This window comes from Chelonia mydas, chromosome 2 (assembly GCF_015237465.2).
Source record: "Chelonia mydas isolate rCheMyd1 chromosome 2, rCheMyd1.pri.v2, whole genome shotgun sequence".
Taxonomy (NCBI): Eukaryota; Metazoa; Chordata; order Testudines; family Cheloniidae; genus Chelonia; species Chelonia mydas.
The window spans coordinates 157295124-157308521 of NC_057850.1; the positions used below are offsets into that span (position 1 = coordinate 157295124).

At 40.3% G+C, this 13398-nt stretch overlaps 1 long non-coding RNA gene across 1 annotated transcript in view; it reads left to right on the plus strand.

Annotated features, from left to right (window-relative positions):
• Positions 1-534: 534 nt before the first annotated feature.
• LOC122464623 overlaps positions 535-13398 on the plus strand; it is a 56441-nt gene continuing 43577 nt past the window's right edge. Inside the window, exon 1 of the long non-coding RNA XR_006288821.1 lies at positions 535-606. This is a non-coding gene — a long non-coding RNA (uncharacterized LOC122464623). The remainder of the gene's footprint in view (positions 607-13398) is intronic.

Genomic DNA, 13398 nt, shown 5'->3' on the forward strand with positions numbered 1-13398 from the left:
CAATCATGACTGCATTTTATCCTGTTAAAAATTAAACCTATTGTAAATTCTTCTTAAGGGAAAACACCTATGGAGCATGCTAAAGATTGACTGGAATGACCTTATTTAGAAATGATCAAGATTTTACTTTTTTCTTTGTTGCATTTTTGTTTTTCCAGATCTTATGGCCAACTAAAGACCTGATCCTGCATACTAATCCACACAGTTAGACCTTTTAAGCCCATAGGGAAAGCCAATGGGCTTTCACTGAAGTCAATAAGATCCCTACAGGCACAGGAGTCTGCCCACAGAACAACCTGCAGGACTGGATATGCTAATATGACTTGCTGGAGGGACCTAGAAACCCTGCCATGCCCCATTCCAGTGGGTCCCTGAAGAGGAGGTGCTACTATATCAGACAATAGCCTGTGGTTTCAGGCTTAAGATCCATCCCAGGTTCAGAGCCTGCTAGGAGATAATTAGGTGCAGCTGACATATTCAAGCTCAACACTTTAAAGGTAGGAGTGGTTCCTTCAGAAGAAGGAAAAGCTGAAAGGAGGTGGGAGGCTGTACTGGTTAGAAGTCAATGCAGGGAGTGCTGAGGAAACAGTGGTGCTACTTTATATGGTCTGTACTTTTTATATTTGAGTTTACTGCTTGTAGAACTGCCTGGAAGGAAATGTAGCTAGAGATTTTTATTAACTTGGTGTCAATTTGAGTTAAAGCAGAATCTATATAATAACACTGTACTTAGGGTATTTGAATCTGAGCCATTAGTGAACTTATTTTCCTGGCCTGCTATAGTCCAGCCTAGCAATGGGTGGCATTAATTCTCTGAACTTGCAAACACTCAGGAATGTGTATAATTTTACTCTGGGATTTATCCCCTGTAGTAATGAGGAGTAGCAGCAGCAGCTGGGAGTACTCCCCTGAGTAAAGGTACATGCATCAGTGTCCCCAGGATTGGGGACTAAAACTGCTATTGGTATCATTGTACCCTCAAAGCTAAGCAAATAATTGGCAACAAAAATGAGCTTAGTCTCTCTGCTCATGGAATATCTGCAAGTAGACTGGAATTTTTAATTCTTTTACTTGGATAATACACCTGGTTTGATCAGAAATAGTTCTGTGGGTGTCTGCTAGTCAGACTGTGTGGTAAGTTCTAACTGGTTAGATAAGTTCTATTGTATTGTTTCTGCTATTTGTTAGAATGAACATGCAAATACTTTGTGTGCATTTGGAAGCACTTGAATTGTAAATTTATTTATATATTCATATATTCATGCTACTCAGGCATTCAAAAGTTCATGGCAAATGAACATAAAAGGGCTGCACACCATAGGATTAAATTCATGTGTGTTCAAAAATATTGTAATCATTACTTCTCACTCAAGAAAACCTGGATTTGTGCTGGAAATGGCCCACCTTGATTATCATGCACATTGTAGGGAGGGTGGTCACTTTGGATAAGCTATTACCAGCAGGAGAGTGAGTTTGTGTGTGTGGTTTTTAGAGGGGGGTGGGGGGGGTGAGAACCTGGATTTGTGCTGGAAATGGCCCACCTTGATTATCATACACATTGTAAAGAGAGTGGTCACTTTGGATGGGCTATTACCAGCAGGAGAGTGAGTTTGTGGGGGGGAAAACCTGGATTTGTGCTGGAAATGGCCCAACTTGATGATCACTTTAGATAAGCTATTACCAGCAGGAGAGTGGGGTGGGAGGAGGTATTGTTTCATGGTGTCTGTGTATATAATGTCTTCTGCAATTTCCACAGTATGCATCTGATGAAGTGAGCTGTAGCTCACGAAAGCTCATGCTTAAATAAATTGGTTAGTCTCTAAGGTGCCACAAGTACTCCTTTTCTTTTTACAACTACTACTACTCCCATGGATAGTCAAACCTCTAGAGGTACCAGTGGTCTTCCAGGGGTACCATAACTTGGAGGCCAACACTGAAGGTGCTTCAGATGCTAGGTTACTAGCTGTAGTGTGTTGTGATAATAATTTGACCTTGTGGCTAAATAGAGGAATATTTTACCAGGGCTTGTCCTCCAATACAGTGGCTTAAACAGCTGCAATTTAAGGTGAAATAATAACTGTCCCTATTGTGGGATGAGTGAGGGGTCTGCTATAGTGTTAGGGCTCCTAGGGTTGGGGTGCATCTCCAGATCAGCCTAGTCTCTTGGGCCTGGAATCTCCTCTAATCAGTTAGTGGTGTGTCTTGTTGTACTGACTCTCTTCCCAGTCTATGCTGCTCTCGCAGAGTTTCTGCATGGACCTAACCCTAGTTGCTATGGCTGGCAGCCATAGCCTGTTCACACACAGTTCACTGCTTCCCGGGTATTTTCCCCTGCATTCAGCTTCCCTGTTGCTCTTCCAGAATGAGCTCACTCTTTGGGTGAGGGTCTTTCTCCAAGAGTTTTTTTTCTTCCCCCTACTGAGCAGAAGATGTATGTGTCTGCCTCTCCATCTTGGAGGGTCATAGGTTAGTGAGGAGGGAGTTGATGGGAATGATTGTGCCCCACTCTAGAAATCACTACTCCTTTGTAGATCAAATGTTAAAAATTAACAGTCCCCCTTCCCCCCCCGCCCCCCAAAAAAACCCCACCCAGAGCTCCCCAAACCAAAAATAAACTCAAATCCCTGGACCTCCCGAAATACTACCAGCACATTAACCAAACGCTAAACTCAATAAATTACCCTTACCATCTTCCCCTACCATTGACTCCGGAGAGTTTTGCCCTTGGAGATTTCAGCAGGAAACTTTCAGCTGATTAAACTGCACAAAGGGAGAGGGCTACAAGCTCAGATATCAAACTATTCAGGTACTTAATATTTTATTAAGTTTCACCCACAAGTGACTAGGAATCTCGAGCAGTATTTGAATTCTTAGTATTATGTACTCATACTATGAATTGTGCTGTGGCAGTCTGCTATGTTCTAGTTGGAGCCTCCTGGGTTAGCCTTAAGTGGAATGTGGTGATGTAATTTAGTTCGTTTTGTGACCAAGGTGTAGATTGCCTGCACAAGGCTTCCCTCTGACCGTAGCATATAAACACTCCACGGGCTGCAGACGAGTCATAACTACTAGAGAAAATGTGAACACACTCCTAGAGTGGCCAGGTCTTTTCACTCCAAAAGTAGACATCTAGCTCTTGATATCTTTGATCCAGTGTGAATGTACAGGGTCTCCAGATGAAAGTCCTGTGGAATAGCAAGATTTGCATTGAGCCTTTCCCACAAACTCTGCTCCCCTGATGGGATGATGGAGGAGAAGAAAGCTCTCAGAGTGGGTCCCTGAGGAGATTTGCTCCCCAGTTCCTCCCTGTGGGCTTTAACATTAGAGGGAGTGATCAGGCCCACTATAAACATGAATTACCTTCCACTCAGGAAAGTAAGACATGATAAAACACGGCAAAAAGAAATGGGGTAAAATTGGCTTAAGGAACAGTGACTATTTTAATGAAACCACTCTTAAACAGATCTGAAATATTTTTAGAAAGCTAAAAATAAATGACTTTTCTGGTACATTTGCAAAAGAATTGAGTCAAATATTTCCAAGCAGACAACATAATGACCCATTCAAGAAACACAATGTCAGTTGTAGGTGGCTGGAAGATGGTGCTGTCGCTATACATTTTTGTAAACTGAAAGGATGGGATTTCACTGAAATGTTTCCAAGCTGAGCAGAGACATCAGTAGTGTTAGAGAGGAATTGTTCACAATGATCTCCCTTTGTGCTTTATTCCAAATCCAGAGCTGACCATTTGTGTTATATTAGTAAAGTGTGAGTAAATAGAAAACCCAGCATGATGACCTGTGAGGGTCTAAATATTTTGGATCATTTTATATCTGTAATCATAAATACTCTTACTGACCCTTTTGGAAAAAATTTCTGTGAAAACTGTTTTCCAATTCATAGGTAATCCAGTGGACAGGAGAGGAGTATTTGTAGGACTGTAATGACTGCACCATACACACAACAACTGAGAGTGAAGTTACTTTGAAAAATGTGTCAGCTGAACATGCCCAGTACTAAGCTTTCTGAGCCAGCAAAGCATTTAAAGCATATACTTTAGGCATCTGTGTTCAGTGGGATGAGTCATCTGCTACTAGTTATGCATGTGTTGTGGTAGATGAAGGCCTAAAATAGGAAACCTAAAGAGGGATCACACACAAAAATGGGTCTGTAAGAATGTAAATGTAACACGTACTCAGTTTTAGTGATTTTTAGAATGATTTGAAAGATTGAAGGGGCGGGGAAGCTAAGACATGGGGTCAAGTTCCTCCATATTCTCCTATTCCCAGTTCTTGTTATAAAATTCTTGGTGATCAAAGTATCACTTCTTGTCCGGAAATTCTGATCATTTGCCTTACTTTAAATTATTATTTATTACATCAGAGAAATTTACCCAATATGCAAAATATTGAATAAATAGGGAACACTTGCAGAAATCCTCATAAAGCAGTAGAAACAATAGGAATGGCAAATACCACCTGGAAAACTATCAACAGATTACAGAGAAAAGAGAACTCAAATTGTGATTCACTCACACGCACTATTAGTTAAGGAGATTAACGTGAAATTCCTATCAACATAATCCCTAAATATCAATGAAATCACTATTTTAAGGAACACTGACACCCAGTTCACATGCCTTACCCCTCACACATCATAAGATCCAATGCACCCAGAGCACCATTGTGTGGACAGAAAATCCCCTTACTTCCAGCATCGTCACCAACAGTGCACACAATCCACTCCTCTAAATCACAGGCACTACCTTCACTCCAACTCTTAAGTCTATCAACAGGATATTAATATTTCATCTCAAACATATGGAGCCCCCTACTACACTTAGCAATGTTGGGCCAGATCCCCAAATGTGTCTCAGCTGTGTGTGTGCAAGACCCAGGTATGGGGAGAAATTAGCTCTAAGTTACTTTTCTGTTACCCTAGTCCCCCAAATCTTGGAGCCAGCCATGAGGCAAAAGGGCTCACAGTATAACTCAGAGCAGCCTTAGAGCTGCTCTAAATTATGCTACATACAGCAGTCCCTTAGAAATCTCTTTGCTTGTCAATCATCATGGGAGAGCTTTATTCTCTGACTCTGTGCTGCCATGTCCCTTATATCCAGGTCATAGAGAACTCACTATGATGGCTTTATTTTTGTTTTAATAAATATGTTAAGTCAAGTATTGGATTGAAATAGTAATCTTGTGTGACTATCACAGGCCCCAGAACATAACCTTTAAGTCTATATTATGTTTCTGTTATATATGCCCGTATAGGTATAATTACAAAAACGAATGAGGAACTTTTCAAAATAACTGTGTATTAGTTTCTGGCACATGGCAAAATGTTCTTTTTGGCAGTTTTTTATTTTGTGTTCTGTTACTATCCAAAAAAATCACAGGCAGTTTGACAAAACTGTACAACATGATCAGCAAGGTGCGAACTTCCACACACAGCAGAAGATGGCAAAACCACTAACAACACCAGCAGAAATGAAACACTTGGCATCGGTGGCTCAGTTTCCTAACAGTGATGGAAACCTCTGCATGTCAATGCCTTTCCAGTAGTCTGCTGTGGTTGATACTGGATTAAAAAGTGGAAGGAGAAAGGAATCTCCTCTTGACAGTGCTATGGCTGAGCTTGTAAAACAACTAGGTTAGTGTGCAGTAAAATCCTATAGCAAGGTCTTTCGAAGTGGTGAGATACAAGGGGATGCCCAGAAAACTGATGGAAATTGAGCCCTATGTCCTTACGTTAAAAAAGGAGACCTAGGATGCAAAACACAACCCTCCTCATTAATCTGACCTATGGATAAGGGATAGTACACCTCACCATTTTAGAGAATATTTAGCATAAGACTCAGAAGTTGTTGTCTACAAAGCAGAACTTAAGATGAGGAGAACATGGTGGTTTTTAGTAGAAATAGTTTGATGGAGAAAGCAATTATTTCACATGTACAACCAGCTTGTTTTCATCTCTGAATACTCTACGTAGATATGGATGGTAATATTTGATATGAGTTTTCCAAGTCATTTAATACAAAACTTCTAATGTTAAATAGAAGTTCTATCACAACTAATATTTCCTACTCTGAAATACTCCCAGGACTTTTACAAAAGGTGACTGATAGAACTATATATTTTATGCATTTAATGGGCTCAAGCTGTTAATCATTCACCTTGAAACTTGGGGTTTAAATGCTTCAGAATAATCCCCTCCCAATCTGACCCTGGCCTTACAATTTTGGATCACAGCTCCAAAACCAGAATCATTCAGTTTTCTGGATACAATACATTCAAGCTGTAAGTGGGTAGCCTTGTAGTGAGAACAGATGGTCTGGCAAGCATTCAAATTGGTGAAAATATTGTGGACTAAACTGATCTTGTGAGATTATGTGGCCGAAGCTATTTTTGAGTTAAACCTTGAATGTGAACTCCTAAAGTGATTCTTGATCTGAACTTTGCAGCAATGTGAATATTGCAGCGTAGTTCTAAGGTCGAAGAAGTTAGACACCTACTTCTATATTTAATCACTTAGATAAAAGTGGCCTGATTTGCAGAGATGGGGACCACCGGATAAAGTCAATCTGCATGCTTAGCACATCTGAAAATCAAGTGCCTAATTAAAGCTTTTAAATTTTAGCCATTGTGCAGGTCAATAACAATGAAGCCAATGATATAGTTTTATTTAGTTCATTATTACAGAAGTGCTAGAAAGGGTGCCTATCGCCATATGATCTAGATGTCCCAGCATAAGGTAAAAATACAACTGCAGCAATTTTCAGATAGCCTACCACAAATCTGCTTCCCACTTAAACAGTTCTCCACCCCGACAATTAAAATCCTTCCTCCAACCTCTCCCCAACTTTCAAACAAAAATGGTAAGGAGAATTAAGTTTTCAGTGAACCCTGAAGATCATGAGGTTTGGGCAATATCTGTTAGCCCAAATTGTGAGAAGTACCATCTATTTATAAGTCTGCTGGAATGTTCCAAACACCAAGGTCATAACTGATAGATGATAGAGAACCATTATATCCTTCTGAGTGACATCTGAAATTGGTTACGTTGGTCATTTAGGCTCTGTGACAAAGAAATGTGATAGCTGTCAGGTACTCTTTAGGAGGCTGGCCAGTCAGTCATCGATGACATTGACATTTGAAGATCATCTGGAGCATTTTCATTGTTAGGGAGCATGAACTTTCTTCATTTTGATTGGTAAATAGCCCATTTGCCTTTGGAACAAATGAGGTATGGTAGTGTATAGATTGGGATGGCTTTAAATTTGGGTATTCTGTTAAATATTATGGGGGGCCAGCCCAGAGAAGGGGTCATCTGAATGGTGGACAATGGCTATATACCAACTTACTTACCCCTAAGTGGTTCTTTTAGAGTAAAATTGATAAATGTTTGTAAAATACTTTGAGATCTTCAGATGAAAGGGACTATCTGAAATGCATAGCATTATTGTGTTAGTGCCTACCAGAGGCAGGAAAATGAACTTTTCAAAGGCTAGTGAGGGCTACAATTCCTGCTGAAAGACAAGAGTGCATTTTAATCAAAGACAAAACTTGGCCCAATCTACAGTTCACTAATAGAGAGAGAGTGCAGCCGCAAAACTAGTGGAACAGATGCGCCTGTCTTGTAAACTGGTTATAATTCAATAACAATTTAAGGAAGCCAGGTAAATGAAGCACCCTTGTTTAATATTCATGAGCAAAATGTAAATATTTGCCTAATCTGTATGGTGTTTGCACATTATACCCCTAATTCCTTTCCTGGCTACATTAATGCCAGAAAGGCACAGCCAACTTCATAGCTCTGAACTGAACCATGAACTTCTCTGACTGTGGGGTTTTTTTTTTTTTTTTGTTTAATAAAACATCTCAACAGTAATCAGATGTCTACATTTTGATCAGAAAGGTAACCACCTAAGCAAGGTGGCTTTGCGATCTGTCTGATTCACAGCATTTGCTTTCCATTATCAACAAATGTTATAAAGGGTAAAAGTGTAAAATTTTCACAAGCATAAGCATCAGAGTCTGCAGATTACGTTTTCCTTCAGATAATTAACTTAAAAATACTTGGAAAATCTATCTTTTTTTATTTGGTTAGACAAAGTTAATAACAGTGCACTCTTGTATTTCTTATTGTTACTTCCAAGTTAACAAATCATTAACTTAAAATATGAATAATACTTGATATTTTCTTATTATTCCTGTCACATTTTCCCCCAGCTCTACTTTCTGCATTTTTTTTAAATGATACTCTTATAATTTATGAAATCATAGTTCCCTCTGGAAACTAGAGATTGAACTGTTTCCATACTGATTTTTTTTCTCCCTCTTCTCCCCACCCCCAATATATGCACCTAGTTTCTATCCTACCATTGCTCATATGTGCTAGGTGGCAGATGTTTATTTAGTTTGCTGTGGAAGTAAAAACACTGTTTAGTCAAATATATTAAAAACATGACTGACTTTCATTACACACATACGGAGTCAATGTAGGTCAAATCTGGGGGTCTGATATGTTTGACACAATATCCCTCGCAAAATGTAAGGGCATTAAATGCTCTTGTGCATTATAGATATTATTCTCTGTTGTGCATGGTAGCTATATCTGTCTCCTCACTGCATGCAAGTCCTATTCAAAAACAGGAGCAGTGTGTGTTGTGTTTTTTTGTTTGTTTGTTTGTTTGTTTTTTACTATGAAGCTTCTCCACAATCCAGCTGTGGTGGCCATAGACTTTTTGCTAGATTGTTGTTTCATACATTTCTCTGTTCATAACAAAGCTGACTTATTCGTCGTCATCATGATGAAGCTCAAACATACCCCCTTTCATTTCAAGGGGGCTGAAAGTCAATTGTAGGAGAAAATCAAAGATGCATCCTTGCAGGCACAAGAAACAGAGGTTAGCTGGTTTCATATTCTGTAGTCTCCAAGGGGTGTCATACCAGATGTCTGATTGTTCATTTCCAATACTATGAACTTTTGTTATGGATCTGTGACACTAAATGGTGCCTATGGCAGTTGTAGATCTTTCACTGCATGTTCATGCATTAAGTTTTATGTATTGTTAGAGGAGAAATGGTGTCATTGTCAGCACTCTTCCCTTCCGGTGTATCAGACGTGTACCATTCTGGAAAACAAGAAAGAAGAGTGAGCATTTGAAAAAGGATACAGAATTTGGGCTATGCTTACAAAACCTGAACTGAGCATTAAAAGAAAAAACAAACTCTCTTTAGTCTGGCTAGGGCTTGAGAAGAGTTCTTCTATTTGCATTGCATTCCTTATTTTGTAACATGGATCTCATGTAAATTACGCAATTCAGGCTGATGAATCTGTAAATCCGGAACATAAACTGTCGGTTAGCTGTGGTTTTTGGAGAAGGCAGGCATGCAGAGTCACCAGGTGGATTACCAGAGGTTATTACTACACTCTTGAGATCTGGTTCCCTGCTTTATCAAAGCTTCATCTATGTTGCAGATGGGTACTCGTTAATTTAAAGAGGAAGGGAAGGGTGGGGGCAACACAACAGACAAAATAGCTCCGTGGCTTCTGGAAGCAAACAGATTTGTATAAATCTCATAAACTGCTCAGTTACCAGCATAAAGTCTTACGGAAAGGGTTATTCTATTCCTGGTTACAGACATCTGTTCACATTTCCTGCTGGGAATTCTGGGATTTAGACAGCCATCTGCTGCTGCTTACTGTAGCAGCTCAACAACAAAGGGAATTTTCTCAACTAACAAAGTCTTTGACTAATAAAAAAAGATATTGCTATAGGCATATGCTATTTTTTCCTTTTAATTTTAGTCAATGTCTTTTTAAATCTAGATTATATTAACAAAACAAAAAATGAAATAGAAGGCAAGTTGCTGAAAAATACTTGTGCATGAGTTTTCTCAATGAAATTCAAACTAAATAAACAAGCAGGTGTTGTCCTGCATTTCTAGGTAAGTATTCTGCACCAACCTGCTGCAACGTAAAGAAAAAACATCTTCAGTTTGTAGGACTACAGCTGTATTTGTTTATGTAAAACATAAACAAAACAATATTACTTTCAGCTTTACGCACCTTTAGTGATCCAATTACCTGTGATGGGGGATTTATTATCTAAATAAATTAATGTACTACAGGGAACAAGCCTGCAGTATTAAGGGATGGACAAGATGACCAACTAGTATAGTAGGCCTTCTGTATCATTTATTTGAATCCAATCTGTGTGGTATATATTCTTTACTAGATAATATTTCCTCCCTCTTCTCTGCTTTTGTCTTCAGGGGAAAATCTTTGTGCCTTTTTGTTTTAAAATGCAGATACTAATTGCAAAGGAACTCTCCCTTTAAAATCCTCCATTCCATCCTGTTGCTCAAGATGATCCCTGTAAACATCTTTGGCCTATAATACTTCTGTGACCGGGGTGTGGAAATACATCTGTAGCCAACTGTGAGCTCCATTTTGTTTTGTGACCTTAATTTTTACACCCTGTCTGCCATTTTGTGTTCTTCATTGAAAAGCCAGCCCGACCTTGACAAAGCCAGTCTATTCCAGACACTATCCTGCCAGGGAGGAGTAGGACACTTTAGAGAGGGATATAATTGAGAAACCCAACAAAGCCCATCAACTTTGAATGACTGTCAGTGACCGTCCCATCTCAGGAGATAATGGTCCATCACCACATGCCAGAAGATTGGGAAGAAGAGAAAAGGAAGACAGGAGGGACCGTACTTTGCTAGAAATGGTGACCAAACCTCTGATTTGCAGGAGTGAGATCAACACTTTAGGATGGGGTGGGGGTGTTTTGCAAAGATTTGTATCTCTAGTGCTTTCTTAAGAGTAAAAGTGATTGTGGTCTGTGACTTGGGCTCCTAGGCATTATGGTAATGCAAATAATAAATCTTCACTTGCCTGTCACTTTTTTTCCCCTGAAAGTTAATCAAGAAGCCATCTCTTGAGACACTGCAGTTCTGCCTGTTTTTCTGGCACTGTGTGGAACTGGAAGCATTTCATAGAATGCTACCATTCAGGTCCTGGACTTTAATCTCTTAGCTTGGAGGCCAAATTTAGGCTGATAAGTATCTCCCCTACCTTTTTCCTATATCATTGGTACCTTCATGTATCACACCACCAGCTGCTCCATAGCACTGCAAATACATCTGTCTAGATGTCATGTGAGATTGTCAGGAGTAAGGCTCTCAGCTGTGACTGCTCAGTACTTCTGATGCCCTAGTGAGCCAGCTAGGCTGTCTGATGGACCACACTGTCTGATTGCCTGAGGAAACCAGCAGGCTGGTTCTTAAACCTAGCAAAAACAGTGGCTCACTGGCTGCTCAACACACATGCCCAGGGACTTTCTGCCTCCCTGTGCTTGTCTCTCCAAGCCCTGCTCCTCCATAGCTCCTGCCCAGATCCTGCTTTGCACCCAGCCTAGGTCCCATCCTGTTCCATCCCGGCTCCTGCCTCAGAACCATCCCGGCTCCTGCCTCAGAACCATCCCGGCTCCTGCCTTCCCTGACTCCTAGTAATCTGGTTCTTACCTTTGGCTCTGACTCCAACTCAGTTTCAACTCTTAGTTTCAGTATTTGGACTCGGACCTCGGTCCTGGCTCCTGACTCTCTCTGTCTCAACTCTTGTTTCTGGCATTCAGACTCTGACTACTAGGCTTGGCCACCTATAACAGAGATCTGCAAACTTTGCACCTTGTGGGCAATTTACCATGACGTTCTTCCCGTGGTTAAGGGGCTGGATATTACAGGGGGATGCTTGGAGAACTCGGAGATTGGAGTGCACCTACTGCTAGCCCGCTTATGGGCAGCGTTGCCCACATTGGCTGAGAGGGGATTGCTAAGTGTTGCCTGTGGCTGAGAGTGTGAGGGACTGACCCCTGACAATTACGCACAAAGCACCCTAATGCTAAGGGCAAGTGGTAACAAACTGCTCACAATCCTGAGTCCCTTCGGAAAGGGTCCCAGTCCATAAGAAATTTCCCAAGCGATTGCATTCCAAAGGTGGGAGCCCTCACCTGAAAGAGCTCTGCCACCAATTATTCCTGCACATGCTTCCCTTAACCTAGACCACCAAGCGTCTCTTCCAGTTTATTTTTAGTATTTTCTATTGCTGCTCAGATACAGCAGCCCCTGAAAATGACACAGATACGCTATTCTTACATACACTACACTTCATACACTGTTCTTCAGGCAGGTGGAATGGCCAAGACTTTTAAAAGTAGCTAGTAAACCTTGAATGCTTCAGTTTTTGGGTGCCCAGAGTGAGACCTTCAAGAGACCTGGAGTTCAGCACATCCTGAAAATCAGTCCCCCTTCAGGGTGTCTCGAGTTGGGCACTCAAAAGTCACTAGTTACTCTGGAAAATCTTGGCCAACAGTGTCTCTAACCTTTTCCCTTGCTGGAAGGTGTTCTCTCTAACTCCATTAGTCTTTTAGCATTGAATTGAGGTTACCCTCTCTGACTGAGGAGGGCTGGAGACCATTTCTTCCAGAGTTAGTCAATACCAGTCAATACATTGGCCAGTGGTCTTGTAAACTCTGAGTGTGAGAGCAAGAGAGAGATCCTCTTTGACTGAACAAGAGAGTTGTTTGAGTCCCAAGTTTAACGTGTGCAAAGTGACCTGTTTACTGTATAGGCAACAAAATATGCAAAGATATTTAGTGTGGTTATAGCAGTGACTATTTTATAAATTGTCTCTCACCGTATTGTGGAACCCTGCTATGGAATCGCCAAAAGAATAAGCAAATTCTCATCTCAAGTAGCATAAATCATGCTGATAGCTCTTCGAAATGAATCTATAGTAGAGAGAAGAGAGCGTGTGGGATAAATTATTCTCAGGAGTATTGAGTAATGGTGACTGTGGGAGTGCCCAATAACCCATGCATTCACTGGAGTGAATATCTTGTACTTGTCCTTAACTGGCCTGTGTGACAGAATAATTACACAATAGCTTGAGTTAGGAACAAAGCTAAGAACAGAGTAAGCTAGTCTGCCTTCACTCTGGTAGTCCTGATTGTAGGTTTGACTCAACTTATGTTAGAGTAATGGTAACGGTTTGTGTAGTTACTTTAATTCCTCTATACCTTCTGAATTTTACTAAACCTTTTATTTGTGAAGTGAAAAATTTTGTGCATCACTTTTTCTATTTAAAAAAACAAAATTAAAGCAAGAGGTAGAAAATCCATAAAGTAGAAGAGGCTAATGGGCCCACTGTACATCAACACAAACACTGGCATAGGATTCAGTGTGTTTATTTCAGAGCCAATAAATTTGCCTGTGGGAATTAATATTTAATATACTGTGATCCATCTTAAACCCGCAAACAAGATAATTTTGATATGCCTAATCAAAAGGAGACAGAGTGGATTTTTAAAGGGACAAATTTTTATTG